General features: G+C 35.5%; 1 protein-coding gene and 2 pseudogenes across 2 annotated transcripts in view; 2 read left to right on the plus strand and 1 right to left on the minus strand.

The window, feature by feature from the left end:
* Positions 1 to 96, plus strand: part of LOC122264445 (uncharacterized) — a 6,234-nt gene extending 6,138 nt beyond the window's left edge. The window contains exon 2 of the mRNA XM_043033342.2: positions 1 to 96. This exon is cut by the window's left edge and continues 2,335 nt beyond it. The gene's annotated coding sequence lies outside the window, so the exon portion shown is untranslated.
* A 4,679-nt stretch (positions 97 to 4,775) lies between these two features.
* Positions 4,776 to 6,139, minus strand: LOC147471858 (uncharacterized; annotated as a pseudogene). The gene has a single exon (XR_015191032.1). The product of XR_015191032.1 is annotated as an uncharacterized LOC147471858 (transcript).
* Positions 6,140 to 7,621: 1,482 nt separating this feature from the next.
* Positions 7,622 to 8,966, plus strand: LOC147471859 (uncharacterized; annotated as a pseudogene).
* Positions 8,967 to 17,189: the final 8,223 nt, after the last annotated feature.

Raw genomic sequence — 17,189 nt, forward strand, 5'->3', positions numbered from 1 at the left:
CTTTTATAAATTTAAAATAATAAAGCCTGTAATGCATATGCCTCTGGGGCCTACCAGCTCTAGCAGTATCATCAAAATATATTATATAAATAATTACTTGACGTTTAGTATTTTCCCCACTACCTTTATTTCAAGTTTATTTTATCAAAGTCCAGATTCCTTTGGACCACTTGATGTGGCTGTCTCGAAGAGTGTGACTTGGTAATAGTGAGATTTCCTCCCTATTTTGATGTCAGACCAGGATGAAAAATAAACTTCCATCACACATTTGACCAGCAAGCTTTCCTTTGTTACAACTTTGGGGGCAAACTCGTTGATAAGTGCAGAATAATCTGATGACTAAGAATTGTCAAGATGCATAACAAATTTCCGTCTGGCTAACCTCTTGTTAAATGCACCACATTGTTGTACTCCCTTTACATATTCTAAAAATAGCCTGTGATCACGACTCGATGTACCTATTTCTTACTCGTCCTGAGCAGTGGTTCATAACTCGATCCAAGTCATGGACCACCAGCCCATGGAATGAAATATCATGTAACATTCTATTTTATGAGTTAGGATAAACAGAGCAAATACAACAGCATTTTCGAGAATTTTTGTTTCATTATAGCCTGGTAACTTTTTGGTCTGAAATGTATTTCTTATATACATAATTTCCTGAAGGGCGAATTATTTAATAAACAGCCGTATTCTAGGATATTTTCTGCGTAGCAATGTTATGTCCATGTGTCTATCAGCCATATTCTAAGTCCCTAAGCGCGCCGTGTACATGACATGAACATGCCGCGATTCTTATTCTAGAAGCGCGGGTTCGCGGCAAAAGCGTGGCAAATTCGTGGCAAATGCGTGTAAAGTATTGGAACAATCGTGGAAACTCCGTGGCAAGGGGGTAGGCTTGTCACGATAGTTACACGAGTGAAAAAAATAATATTTTTACTGTACTTTTTCTTACCAATACTTCATATGAGCATACTACGTTTGAAAAGTAATACCTATATTGGTTATATTAGGCATCATTGTCCTAGACACGGATTACAAACTCTTTTAGGAAAACATGGATTCTCTGCTGATTTTGAGTTTGTTTACCTTTTGGCGGACTTTTCGAAGGAGAGTGAAGTTAAATGAATGGTAAAAGTAGTCAGGGACGTAAAATTAAAGCATATAATTATATGAAATATGTATCCATTAAATCTATATGCATGATATATTAAAAATGCGCATATATGTACAGTATATACAAAGATAAAAATAAGGAGATCTGTTCATAAACACACGGTCCTCTCACATCCGTTTGTTTTGATCGAGCGTAGAGTGAATTACCAACAGCGCTGTTCGTGAATTGGTTGTCAATTTTTTTCTTTAACTAGGAACAAGTACAACGGACTGATTCATACCAAAATTGAATTATCTTATGGATTTTTAGTGCTACCTATGATTGTAGTTTCTCTTATGAATTTGTCGTGTAACCGGGACAGTGGTTTGCTTCCCCATTCATCCGAAACATGTCGATGTGGTTAATTAATAAGTGGGTTAACTTTGGAACGGTTGGTAAACCTGAAGCAGTTGACGCGAACGTGCCGCGCTTTTGCGTCCTAGAATACCGCCTTCGTTACATGAACACGACATGGACATAACATGAACATGACATGGCCACGACACGCAGAAAACGTTATAGAATACGGCTGCAAGTCACGAAAGTGGTATTCTAGAACGCAAAAGTGTCCAAACGACAAATTCATAAGAGAAACTACAGTCATAGGTAGAACTAACAAATGATAGTTCAATTTTGGTATGAATCAGTTGTTGTGGTTGTTCCTTGTTAAAAAATTGACAACCATTTCACGAACGCGCGATTGGTAATTCAGTCTAAGCTCCATCAACACAAACGGGATGAGAGGAATCGTGTGTTTATATATAAATCTTCCATATTTTGTGTGTAAACACTGTTCATATATGCGTATCTTTAATGTATCATACATATAGATTTAATATTTACATATTTCATATAGTCATATACTTTAACTTTACGTTCCTGACTACTGTTACCATTCATTTAACTTCACTCTCTAAATCCAAAGTAGAATGAGCCTCTTCGTTGTTTTTAATCATTGATCTACTAAGTACGCTCTGTCAGACATAAAAACCTGAAAAAAATGTACGAGCAATAGCGTGTGAAATTGTGTGAGTAAGTCTGTGTACCTGTGTGTCTGTGTCTATACATACACGCACACACTCATCCACCCACACACCCATACATGCACACTGTTGAGGTGGTGGAAGATGTCATCTTCTATGCGTGAAATAAGGAAGTTTGGCTTGTCAATGTACAGATAATTGATGTGGGGATCAGAGAAACACAGCTACTGCGTATATGCGTGTATTCGGGGAGAAGTCCGTGGAGAGAAGAGGGTTGTTTACATTACACTTGTAAATATTGCCGTAGGGTGGCGTATATAAAAGAAAACATTCATTTCGGGGGTAACTAAATTAAACATGAGGTATTCTTCTGAGGTATAAACAGTAGATATAAAATTATATGCATTCTTATTCTATCATAATCTTTAATTATTCTAACACCCCCTCTTAATTAAAGATTGGTTATAATGTATGAGAGAATCTATCCCCTGATAAACTTAAAATCTTTTAACTTCTTCTGAGATACAGGTTTGGTAAATATATCAGCTGGATTCTCTCTGGTAGGTACAAAGAATAAGTTCACATTACCCATCTTCACTTCATCTCTAATGAAATGGTAACGAATGTCAATATGTTTTGACCTTTGGTAATTTATGGGGTTTTTGGCTAGGTTAATAGCACCTTGGTTGTCAACTCCTAAATCTACTGACTTAATCTTAAATCCAAATAGATCATACATTATTTGTTTTAAGAACTTTGCCTCCTGAATGGCATATGTCTGGTCTGGTACCTGTCATATATATAAGGCTACCAACTATCTGTAAAGAGTTGCATCAGCCAATACATCTGATTCTACAGTAGAAGTGTTAACAATACTTAATTCACATGTGTTTCTTACATGACAATCTGACATTCTAAGTCTGTCTAAAGTCTTTTCCAAGTATATAGTTTGATTCACTTCAATGTAATCTTTGCCTGTAGAATTTTCTTTTACTGTTAGGTCCAGGTTTCACTTGATACACCCATCTTCCACCCACTGCTGTGCGATTCTTCGGTAGTGAAGTGAGTTCATAGGTGGTGTTGTCCTGTAGTGAAGCAATCTCCTCATTCATGGCTTTCTTCCATTGATGTCCCTTTGGAGATGCTATAGCTTCTTGGTAGGTGACTGGTATTGGGTCATGTGACATTCGATAGCAGTGATGTATAAGGCTAGTATGTGTCACGCTGGAGATACTGTCGTCCTGATCATCTGTAACATAGTCATCTAACCTTGAGGGTTTCTTTCTTTCTCTGGATGGGTATCTTCTTTCTGTATCTTCATCCACTGGTATTCCTTCTTGGTCTTTAACTGGACATTTCCTGTCCCCATCAGCGTCAGCTGGCGTCTCATCTTGGGCCGCTTGAAGTAGTTTTTGCTGGAGCCTCGTCTCCACCAAAATGTAGTCGTCACTCAAGCTTTGCTCGGCACTTGAGGATTCTGTCTTGCAAGATGAGTTATCCACAAATTTGACTATTCTTACCTTTCTTATAGTCTGAGTATCAGGAAAGTATATCAAGTAGGCTGGACTTTGATCATCATAGCCCACAAATACTCCCTCCTTACTCCTTGGATCTAGTTTCTTACTCTCTTGTTCATATGCAAAACATCTTGTTCCAAAGATATTCATTTTGCTTATGTTTGGCCGTCTTCCAGTAAGCATTTCTACTGGGGTCTTTTGAGTCCTGGAGTTATAGCACCTATTCCTGATGTAACAGGCAGTCTTCACAGCATAACTCCACATATCCTTAGGTAATTTTGACTCAATCAGCAAACAGCGAGCCATGTCAAATATTGACCTGTGTGATCTCTCAACTGTGCCATTCTGATGTGGTGAATAAGGTGCAGAGAACTCTTGTCTAATCTTGTTCTCCGTTAAGAGTGTTCTGAACTCCTTGTTCGTAAACTCTGTTCCGTGGTCACATCTTAGGCGTTTAATTTTCCCATATGGTGCTGTTTCTGCAAGGTATCTCTTCATAGCTGTCACAGTATCACTCTTACTTTTAATTAGGTAAATTCTAAGAGCTCCGGAGTAGTCATCAATAAATGAGATGCTGTACCTGTAACCTCCTCGTGCTGGTGGGTTTACAGGACCAACTACATCACAGTGGACTAAATCTAAAGGCTGTTGGGCCTTTTTGTCAGGTTCTTTACTCCTATACTGTGTCATCTTACCTAGTGTGCATGTGGTACAGTTGAACTTATCTTTCCTTATTATATGCATTCTGTCAACATTTGCTTCAAGTTTTTACACATCAGCCACATTGCAATGACCTAGGATTTTGTCACTCCTCTAGGGTGTGTTTGGCTTCCCCTACATGGACTTTGTTAAATCTATCTATCTGAGAACCAGTGTGTGGCTTACCTCTACGTAGATAGAATAACTTGTTTTTCTCCACAGTGTCGAATATCCTGCCATCCTTGGTAGTTAGAGTACTGCCTTCAGGTGAGAAAGTAACAGTATGTCCACTCTTGATAGCCATCCAAACTGACATGATAGCTAGTTTGAATCCTGGTATGTATAATGCATCTTTTAGTAGAATGCTTCGTGAGTTTCCGTCTTGATCCTGTATGAAGTCTTTCACATCACCGACTCCTTTCACTGTTCCTTGTTGTCTTTGGCCGTCTGCAGCTCTATGTAATGTTTTTGTGGCTCAAAGGATTCTTGAAATATCACTAACTTTGGTTCAGTTTTCTCAATATGTGAAGTGCAGCCACTGTCAATCATTAAGAAGCCTTCTTCTAAGCTAGCTACATTCTGTTTTCCACAATCATACAGCTCAGTGTTGGTCTCCCCAACAGTATGAAACCTTGATGAGTGTGTTGCATGAAAAGAATACACTTGATTTTGTTCTTCACTTTTGTCATTTACTGAGTTTACTGAATTACTATTCTTCTTAGGATTCTTCACTCTACATTCACTGTTACTGTGAGTTCTAGATTTATGAAAGTCACACCAGTTTCTAGCATTTTGAGGATTGTTCACTCTCTGGAACTTACTTCCTTTGCTCTATTTTGATGCAAAATGGCCTGGTTCACCACACTTGAAACATTTCTTCTGTTTCACTGTACTGTTGTTGTTGACATTCATGACACTCTGTGCTAGAAGTATCCTTCAGACGATCCTCTTGACTTAACAATGCTATCTTTAATTCACTGTACTGGTATGGAGGATTACGCTGGTTAGCTACATCAACATTTTCGTACTTCTTTGGAAGTCCATCCAGTGTTCGTACTACTAAAATACCATCAATATTGTGTTCATCTATTTCCCTGAGAACAGCATCTATAGACGTAAGATATGCTGTAACACTGACATCATCCATCCTTTTGTTTATGAATGATCTCCATAGAGCAAACAATCTGTGTTGTGTTTCTCTTAGGTAGTGTTTTCGTAGCAATGTCAATGCTTTCACTCCATCTCCCCTCGCTTCACGCTTTATCATGCCAAGTGACGTTCTGTCAAGACAACCTGTTAAGTGTGCATAGATTGTTTCCTTGGCCTCTTCCAAATCATAATCATTTGGGCGTTTGCTTGCATACTTATCAAAAGCAAGATGTAGTTTCAGAACTCGGAGAGCCCCTGTGAATTTTTCTTCCCACAAATCATAATTATCTGCATTACCATCAAATTCCTTAATTCTGGGCCCATAACCTGTTGAGGTGGTGGAAGATGTCATCTTCTATGCGTGAAATAAGGAAGTTTGGCTTGTCAATGTACAGATAATTGATGTGGGGATCAGAGAAACACAGCTACTGCGTATATGCGTGTATTCGGGGAGAAGTCCGTGGAGAGAAGAGGGTTGTTTACATTACACTTGTAAATATTGCCGTAGGGTGGCGTATATAAAAGAAAACATTCATTTCGGGGGTAACTAAATTAAACATGAGGTATTCTTCTGAGGTATAAACAGTAGATATAAAATTATATGCATTCTTATTCTATCATAATCTTTAATTATTCTAACACACACTTTCTCTCTCTCTCTCCACCTCTCTATCTCTATCCCTCCACCCCCCCCCCCCCACACACACATACATCTACATACATTTATAAATATATATAAATATCACACACACACACATATGTATATGTGTGTGTATATATATATATATATATATATATATATATATACATATAAATACATATATATATATGTATATATATGTATATATATATTTATTTATTTAATTATATATACACATAATAATTTATACATGTATACATTTATGTGTGTATATAAATCTATCTATCTGTATATCTCTATACATATACACACATAAATATATGTATAAATGTATACATATTGTGTGTATATATATGTAAACATGTATTTGTATATATACATATATGCATATATATATATATATATATATATATATATATATATATATATATATATATGTGTGTGTGCATATATTTTTGCATATATACATATATACACATATGTGTACATATGTATATGCATATATGTGTATATATATGTATATATATATATATATATATATATATATATATAAATATACATTGTACATATATATATATACACACACATATATATCTTATTATTGAAGGATAATTTTAAATCCTTTTTTACGATTAAATCCACTGAAGATGAGTGTATGAACGCTCGAAACATTTGGTTCGAAATTTTAATAAAGAAGTTTTTCAAGATTGTTTCTGTTTTCTACACCGAAGAAAGTTGTAGTTATCTCAAGGCTGAGAAAAAGGATGTTTACTAGCCAAAGGTCTGAAATTTGGTATGCCTCCTCTGAAACTTAAGTTCTCTAATTTCTTTTTATCTTTTGAAAAATTATTCCGATCTTTAAGTCATCATAAGCCTTCCAATATTTTTTCCCGAAACTGGAAATCATATTAAATCAGTCATAAAAAACCTTGCATTCTCTCTTTACTATTCCTACCAAAAGGAAAAAATTGATGATGGCATAACAGATTCAGACCTTCGACTCCTAGAGGAATTAGGTGGAAATAGGGACGTCATCATCTCGAAACCAGACAAGGGACAGGGTATTGTTTTATTAAATCAAGTAGACTATATTAAGAAAATTTAAGATATTCTGGATGATAAAACTAAGTTTATTGAATTGAATAACAAATCTCTGATTATTAAAAATGAAGATAGACTAAATTCCTTGCTTAGAAAACTAAAGAAAGAGCACATTATAGATGACTCAACGTACTCCTCCCTTTTCACCTCGGGCTCTAGACCTGGTATTCTATATGGACTCCCAAAGATTCACAAAGCTAATGTCCCCTTGAAGCCTATCCTCTCTGCCATTGGAACTATAAATCATAACGTGTCAAAATTTTTCATTCCTATTCTAAAAAGTCTCACTATCAATAGTTACACCATTCAGAATACCTTCACTTTTTTGAATGATTTAATGAATATTAGTAATGCTGATGCATTTGTATTAGCGAGTTTTGACGTCACCAACCTTTTCACTAATGTCCCTCTCGACGAAACCTTGTCAATTATTATGGACTCTTTTTAAAGACAAATTTGAAATCCAGGGATTAGATAAATTAAACTTCAAGGAAAAACTTCTTGACATAGTCACTAAGGACATTTTGTTTTATTTTAATGGTAAATTGCACAAACAAATTGAAGGAGTTGCAATGGGTAGCCCTTTAGGTCCAACTCTTGCTAACATTTTTATATGTCATTTTGAAAGTATTTGGCTTAATAACTGCCCCGAAAGTTTTAAACCTTGCCACTATTTTAGATATGTTGATGACACATTACTGCTTTTCAAATCCAGAGACAGTATCACTAGATTTCTTGATTACTTGAATGCTAAACACCCTAATATAAAATTCTCTCATGTGGAAAAAAATGGGAGCCTCCCTTTTTTGGATGTTAAAATTTCTCGTGAAAATAACTGTTTTACCTCGTCAATCTACATAAAACCAACTTATACAGGATTAACTACTAAATTTGATTCTTACATACCTCTGAAATATAAGAGTAATCTTATTTGTATTTGCGTATATAGAGCATACAAGATTTCAAAGAACTTTTTGATCTTCCTTAATGAAATTACTCATATTTTGGATATTCTTGGAAAAAATGGGTTCCCCCTGAATTTCATACATAACTTTGTAAAAAGAACGTTGAATAAATTAATGATACCCATGACCACTCCTACAGTACTCAAAGATATTCTTTATATTAAACTTCCATATCTTGGTTCATTTAGTCATAATTTGGAAAGAAAATTAACAAGGATTGTCCATTATAGTTACTCCACTGTTAAATTAAAGGTCATTTATACTTCTTCCTTAACCATTGGCAGTTTATTCAAATTCAAGGACAAAATTCCTAAATCTTTACGTTCTTCTGTCGTCTATAAATTCACCTGTAATAGCTGTAACGCTACTTATGTAGGAAAAACTTCTCGCAATTTGTTTATGCGTATCGAAAAACATAAAGTTTTTCTTTTAGGAATAACAACTTAAGATTATCAAACCCAACAAAGTCCTCAATAAGGAGCCATTCTTCAACAAACAGTCACTCATTTGACTATGACTCTTTTGAAATTCTAGACTCAGCACATACAGATTATGATTTGAATATACTGGAAAGCCTTTGGATTTGGAAATTAAAACCAAATCTCAATGAATATTCATCTTCTACTGATATTGAAATTTTAAAATAGTATTCCATTATCCCATTTTCTCTTTTTCGCATTCCGATAGGATTTTGTTTGTCTCTCGGAACGCCCAGACGCTCCACTGCCTCGTTGAGGTCTAGACATGGACGTTAAACTCCTGTATTTCTCATTGTTCTGCTTTGTCTTTTTTGGTTAGTATTATTCCCAGTTACTCAAATTGTCTTATGCAGTGTTCTTGTACCTTTATATATAACATTTGAAGGTATTAAGAAGTAACTTTCATGTTTTAAGACTTTTTGTCCAACCGGCTTCTGTCACTCGGACGCTTGGGCCCTAGTCACACGTTTTCACCTATCGGTTTTATCAATTTCTCTGTGATATTGCTTAGTCATTACATTTATTTTAAAGTCATAGGATTGCTTTAATGTTTTGTAAAAGGTTTTGTAACATTTAATTGTAATTTCAACCTTTAACTATATAACTTGTTGTTTCACGACCATTGTATATAAGTGTTCTCGACCATTACTGAAATTATTTAATTAAATTTTGAATATAACCCTTGTACAATATTTGCCCTTGTAACATTTTCTTTTGTATGATATAACAATTGTTCATGTAACATTACTTGATATGATAATTATTCAATCTTGTAACTCTTGTTTGCTCCGATGACAATCACCACCATTAACATGTAAATATGTTACATTTTTTTGTACTTATTATTGAAGGATAATTTTAAATCCATTTTTACAGTTAAGTCCACTAAAGATGAGTGTATGAACGCTCGAAACGTTTGGTTCCAAATTTTAATAAAGAAGTTTTTGAAGATTGTTTCTGTTTTACACCGAAGAAAGTTTTAGTTATCTCAAGGCTGAGAAAAAGGATGTTTCTTCCGGCAACATTGATCCTAAGATTTATTATTATTATCATTATTATTATTATTATTATTATATACAGTATATATAAGACCAACTCAGTGCAGGTTCCAAGCCCGGATAAATAGCGAGGGTTGGAGTCAGGAAAAACATAAACAAATGGCAAAACTTTCTATGAAATAAGCCTTATACAAATGGAAGATAATGCTAGGACGTCGCCCGTAAGCGAGCCGCAGCTAAATCGCCATAACTCTGTGGACCAGCGAGGGCTACCGCATCATAAATGGGTGCGGCCGAAGAAGTTATCTCAAAAATTGAGAATTGGGACGTTAAATGTAGGGACCATGACTAGATAAGGCCGAGCTTTAGCTGACCTAATGAAAAGCCGAAGGGTGGACGTCATGTGTGTACAGGAAGCAAGATGGTCTGGAAACAAGGCAGGGGAACTAGGAGATGGCTATAAACTTGTATATGGAGGACCAAATAAAGAAGGGAGAAATGGCTTTGGAAAAATTTTACCAAAAGAAATTAAAAAAAACTTGGTAACGGAAGTGTACAGAAAAAATGACCAATATGCACCACAAACCAATTGCACAGATGAGGAAAAGAAACATTTTTGGTTGGAATTACAAGAAGAAATGGAAAAGGCCAAAGAAAGTGAAAGATATATTGTTGGCGGAGATCTCAACGGACATATTAGTAGTGGCAATGATACCATCAGGCGCATGCACAGACACAATGCCTCTGGAGAAGGAAATGCGGGTGGTGAGAACGGGTAGATGTGTTGTGGGAACTTATGAAGTGATCATGGAAAGTAATGTATCTCTTGTAACATCCTATATTAAAGGTATATGCACTAGATAAGATAACTACTTAACACAAGTAATAAAGTTTGGCGAACATGGAACATATCTCGCGTCAGAATTAATATATTACAGGTCATGGTGTTACTTACTTGGTTACTTGGTGGTAGTTACAGCATGAGCCCTGTTAGTGGCTCATGCCAGGCCCATCTTGGGGGACCGCCCGTTTTTTGTCAGTTGCAAGCAACTGAATTTGATAAGGGATGGAATTTGATTCAGCCCTCGTTCTTTCACTACCACACGGTGGTTCATCTAGTACAGAATGTAGCCATTTATCTAGTTTTCTTTTAAACACTTCAACACTGCACTGATTTAGGTTTCTTATATCCTTCGATATGCTATTAAACAATTTAGGTCCGTTTATTAGGAAACTTTGTTTTTGCATTTTTCTTCAAGCATGTTTTTGCCTGGGGAATTAATGTTTACATATTTCATATAATCATATACTTTAACTTTACGTTCTGACTACTGTTACCATTCATTTAACTTATCTTAATTCCCCCTCCTTCAACAGGTATTGAGTTTGGTGTTAAGTTTTCAATAATTTCCACACATATATAATGAAGTATCTCTCCGCCTTTGTAGTGAGTACAGTCTTATTATTATCATTTTTTAAAAATCTTTCCCAATAGTTTAGACCCATCATATTATCCAACTTGCGTGTAAAGATTCTTTAGACTTGTTCTATCAACATTATATCTTTTGTAAGATTTGGGCTCCATACTTGGCACTGGTATTCTAATCTTGGGGTCACTAATGTTTTCCGTAGTGGTAAAAGGCGTTCTGGGTCTCTTGTGTTAAAAGTCCTCATTACCCATCCACTCATAACTTTTCCTTGTTGACAATCTGCTCTGTATGGTAACTGAAACTCATGTCATTACTCATATAGAGTCCTAGATCTTTTACTACTTTTTTTCTCCTCAGTCTCCACACCTTCGACAAAATATGATCCTGCTCTTAAATTTCCAGTTGGACTATATCTTATGATTTCAAATTGATCTGCATTGAATTTCATATTATTATTATATGCCCACTTACAGATGGTATGTAGTAGTTAAGTTTGTTTTCATTATCTAGTATATCTATGGGTATACTTATTCTTGTATCATCTGCAAATGATGTTACTCTCGAGTGTTTCACACCATTATCAATGTCACCAATCATAATAAGGAATAACAATGGCCCAGGAACGGTCCCTTGTGGCACCCCACTCATAATAGTCGTTTCTTTCGAGTAAAACCCATTAATTTGTACTTTTTGTTTACGATTTATTAAGAAGTTGTAAATCCATCTTCCAACTTTTCCCCCGATTCCAAGGTCTTTAATCTTATGTAATAGAATACAGTGATCTACTTTGTCAAAAGCTTTTGCAAAGTCTAGGTATATTACATCACCTTCTCTATTTTCAGTTAGGTCCCTTAGCATGTGTTCGAAGTGTGTCAGGATCTGTGATAAACACGATCTACCACTTCTGAATCCATGTTGCCCGGGATTTATCTTGTTTTCTCTGTCTAAATACTGGACGATTTTTTTTCCTCACTACCCTTTCAAATATTTTTATTATATGAGATGTCAGTGTTACTGGTCTATAATATTTGGCATGAGCTTTGTTTCCACCTTTATATACTGGAATTATAGTACACTCTTTCAGTAAGCTGGGGATAATCCCATGTCCAAAGATATCCTCCACAAAGTTACCAATGGCTTTGCTATGGTTTCTTTGCAGTTTTTTTTTTAAAGATTGCTGGGATTTCATCTGGTCCAGCTGCTGAGTTTGTTGAGATTTCACTTACTGCTTCAAGAATATCTTTTTCATTCAATATGAAGTCAGTGAGGCATTCATCTTTGTTACTAATAATACTAAAATGTTGTTGTGGGTCTGATAATAATTCTTATATTATTGGGACACTATAGACTTCGTCATATTGCAATTTGAGTAATTCATCCATTTCCTATGAATCAGTTACCAATGCACTATTATTCTCAAGAGGCCCAATTTCTGTTCTGCTTCGGCTATCTGTTTTTCACTATTTTTCTGATTTTTCAACTTATTGTCATTTCAATTACGTTGTGGTCTGATTGAGCTGTTTAAGTTGATGATATGTTGTGTATATCTTCCCCTATACTAATGAGAACAAAGTCCAGTATATTTTCCTCTCTTGTTGGAATTTTGATGGTTTGGTTAAGGTAAAGATTTTCTTTAAAATCTAAAAGCATTCTCGCTTGTTGTTTTTCATCTTTAGTGGCATTTGCTCCTATCTTTATTTTCTTTGTCTCCCAGTCGATAAAGGAGATATTAAAATCGCTATGTATCATAATAGCTTTAATTTCCCTTGCATTTACAATGTAATTAATAATAATGCCTAGTGATTCATTGAGAAATGTTTCTGTTGTTCCAGGAGGTCTGTATAAAATAATGTATAGCTCTTTTGTATCTCTTGTCAATACCCCTAGTATTTCTACTGTATTATTAGAGTATTCGATTACAATATCCATTCTAGTAGCTAATTCTTTCATGATGTAAAGACCTACTCCTCCTCAGCCTCTCTTATTTCTATCTTTCCTTATTAGCTCATAGTTATTAACTTTAATGTCTTCATATGTCTTCATTTACATGAGTTTCTGTAAGAGCTGTCATTGAATAATTGTTGATCTTTGCCATGTCCTCTAGATGTGTGGGTTTTGTCTGGTTACTTTTTGGATATAATCCCTGTATATTTAATAATATGCGAGTCTCGAATAAATTATTTCTTTGCGTGTCTACATTACCTATTGTTGTTAGATAGTTGATATCATTTCCGTCTATTTGAGGGGAGCTGGACCTTCCCCCGGTGTAGCGGTGGGCGTTTCATCACCTGCCTTTGTTCAAATAGGTATACTTCGCATACCTATGTCTTTGTCTATTGCTGGTGATATGCGTGTTTTCCTGCTCCGTCTTCTTTTCTGTTTTCTCTTAGCTTATCTATCAGTCTTTTAACTTAGCCTTTTTTCATAGCTCAAGTCCGGTGATATCCATGCTTCTTTATATTCGTCAATTTCCTTTAGTTTCATATTCTTTTCAATCAGTTTCCATTTCTGTTTTTCATTTTCTAATTCGACCTTAATTGGCCTTGGTCTCAAAGCCTCCTTTAAATATTTGCCTTCTCTAAAGGCACTCTCAACTTTGATAATTTCACTGAGGTTCAATTTTGTTATATCATCTATAATTTTCATATCATTTGTTTTCCTGATTTCAGGATCATTTTCTTCTTTTTCTTCTATATTGTATATAAAGAGACTATTTGCTTTGAATGTATCTTCATTTTTCTTCTCTGACTTTTCTTTTGTAGGTTGTTTTGGTTTAGGTTGCTTCTTTTTGTAGCCGACAACCTTCCAGTGAGCCTCATCATCTTCTTTTGGTTGTTCAGTGTCTGAAATATCATTGTTTAGAGTATTTTTGACCTGTTTATCTGATTTTTGCCTTACTATTTCAGAAAACAGCTTTTTCTCTTCTTCCTGATTTACTTTACTTGGCTCACCTTTTGGATTCTCTTTTTGCTCTTGTTTTAATTCATGAATTTCATCTTTCAATATGCATGCAACTCCCAATATTGGTGTCTCTTGCCAAATAATCCACGACTGAAATTGACTTCTGCCAGCCTAGCGCCAACAGCCGAATGGCGACGGTCTCTAGAATATCCGATTGCAAGACACCCCGATATCAGCTACTTGGATGGCAGCGACAGCCTGCTCCTGCTGGATTCAGAGAGTCTGTATTTCCATTTTTTAGCGTTTGACGATCGATAGTAGAGGTCACAGATGTAGTTATGGGCAGTGAAAATTGCCTAAAAAAAAAAAGAAAAAAAAAGAGGGGAGGAAGGCAATAGCACAGTCAATTGCAAATGAGCTCTGATGGCCATCTCAGAGAGCACTTAGGTTTTCCGGTTCTGGCCGCGCTGGTCGGGGTCTCAGAGAGTTGCTGGGCGAAGGAAACACGTAACTGATTAGGAAACATTTTGTGGATTTTTTTTTTCTGCGGACACTGTACATACACACATATATGTATATATATATATATATATATATATATATATATATATATATATTGTAAGGGTTCTGTGAGCTCAAGGGACCCCGATAGGCGGCTTAGGGGCCAGAACTGGGCCCCGTTTGGTCCCTCAAAAAAAAAGCAATTATCCCCTCCCAGATTCAATTACTCGGGTGCCGGTGTATAGGTTACGTGTTGGAGAGGTAATATAAAGATTATGGTGAAAGCATCAGTAATAATGTCAGCAGTAACAATACTAATAAAAGTGATAATCATTAATAAAAAAAAACAAAAATAATTCTTAAAAAGTGACTATAATAAAAGAGCAATGATAAAAAGCGTAGTTATTTTCTTAAGCAGTTCCAGGTGTGATCTTTATATATTTACAGCCGTTCCAGCTCCTAATTGTGGCAAGTAACGTAAGAAATACGGGCTCATAGGTCACCTTTGTGATGAATTTCCGGCTAGGGGCACTCCAGGCTGTCTCTCAGGAAGGGTATTGACCACACCAAAGTCGGGCTGACACTGTTTATTTTTCATAATGCAGGGGTTTTGCAAACCCTGTACTTAGGACATACATTTTTTTCTTTCAGGTAATCAGATAATAATAACGTTAATAATGGCATCTTTAACGTGGAAAAATAAATAGATAGTAAAATATGCTGAATAAAACACAATTGATCACATTAGAAAATAAATAGAACTAAAACAACACGAAATGAAATATCAAAAGATGTAGTGACTAAAATTGGACTTTTAAGATATAAAATATAAGCAAAATTATAAAAACAGGCTCGGGTGAAAGCATAAAAGATAACAAAATGAGGTAAAACACATCAAACATAAAATTATAGAGAGCTAACCAGCTGCATATGCAAGATATTAAAACCAAAGAGGACGCAGGTGAAAGTAAAAGAACGCCAAACAAGACGTTGCAAAAACGGTAAAAGGTTAACCTGCAGTTGCCAATTAGTAAATAAAATCAAATAAAAAGGAAAATGGCAATAAAATCTAAAATTAAGTCAAACTAAAGGTGATGCAGCTGATTAACTAAAATAAAATCCACCCAAAGTATAAACACAAAATTAGATAAAACAATACACTGATAAAATCTGATTACATCATCACGCTACTTGATAAGAACTGTGACAACCCTTACGTAAAATGTGAAAAATAAACAAATACATAAAACGAAAGGAACTAAATTAAAACAAACATAAAAAGGAAATGCCAAAATGAAAGTAAAGAAGGCTAAGACACGTAATGTGATGCCTGTAGCCAATCTGTATATGCGTGGGTGTGTGGGCGTATGTGTGTGAGTGTGTGTAGCATCAGGCGACAGTGGTGGGTCATGATGGACCTGTGGAAAGGAACAGGAATGGGTAGAAAGGAGTAAGGATTTGACAAGCTAGGGTGGGATATGGAAGGAAGAGGTCTAGGTATGTGAGAATTAGGGTGGGAAATGGAAGGAAGAGGTCTAGGTATGTGAGAATTAGGGAGTGAGGATGCGAGGAAAACGGGAGAGGAAACGAAGAAAACGGGGGTGAGGATGCACGGAACAGGACGACAAGGCAGAGGTTACAAGGTTGGGCTGCAGGTTACAGGAGTGGGTGCAGGTCTCAGGATTTGGACAGGTTGCAGGATGAGAACAGAAGCGAGAGGGGAGGGGAGGATCCCAACCTCACAATATATATATATATTATATATATATATATATATATATATATATATATATATATATATATATATATATATATTAGTGCGACGGACAGTAAATGAACATGGAACATAGGCGTCGCCAGGGGGAAAAAAAAAAATGAAATAGGTAACACATATTTCATTTCTCAGATGAAGAAAGGCGTCAAAACTACTTGGTCGCGATTAAAACACTACTGAAGAGCACTTCTTTAATCAGGACTTCATGCTACCAAATCTTAACGTTAAGTCGACTGGTTCAATATAAAATTTCTTTCCAGTGATGGCAGTAATTATAAATTCATTACTATATCACTTACAGTGTGAATAATAACGCCACTAATGGCCTAACATGATTTTAAATAATCAGTTTAAATAGTCGGTTGTAAAGCGTGGATACAACTTGATAAGAGCAATTAATAAAATCTGAACAAAAGCAGCTCTCCGGAAACGACATTCTCGCACGCATGGGGGGCAAGGGCTAGTGCCTACCATGCGGCGAGTACTGAGAGTTTCGGAAGGCAATGGCTGACATTTTCAATATTTGAACCATGATGTATAAAATGATTTCTCTGTATCATAATTACTGTGATTATTACAGCTGTGCATCTCTTAGGATATGAAGTGGAAAGACTTTCAAATATAACGTGAGTTACTAATGGTTACTTTACACAACAATCAACCACACACATGAAGATAAGAACACTATCAATACACGAGCTACCAAATGTACGATGCTATAATCTGAAAAAAAACAAGACTTTCTCAAATCTTTGTCTAAAATAAATGCTTTTGTGTGAAAATTATATAACTTGTTCAGGTTCAGATTTACACACACACACACACACACACACACACACACACACACATATATATATATATATATATATATATATATATATATATATATATATATA

The sequence above is a fragment of the Penaeus japonicus genome, unplaced genomic scaffold (genome assembly GCF_977035675.1).
Source record: "Penaeus japonicus unplaced genomic scaffold, GWHDUDI00000001_assembly GWHDUDI00000005, whole genome shotgun sequence".
NCBI classification, from domain to species: domain Eukaryota; kingdom Metazoa; phylum Arthropoda; class Malacostraca; order Decapoda; family Penaeidae; genus Penaeus; species Penaeus japonicus.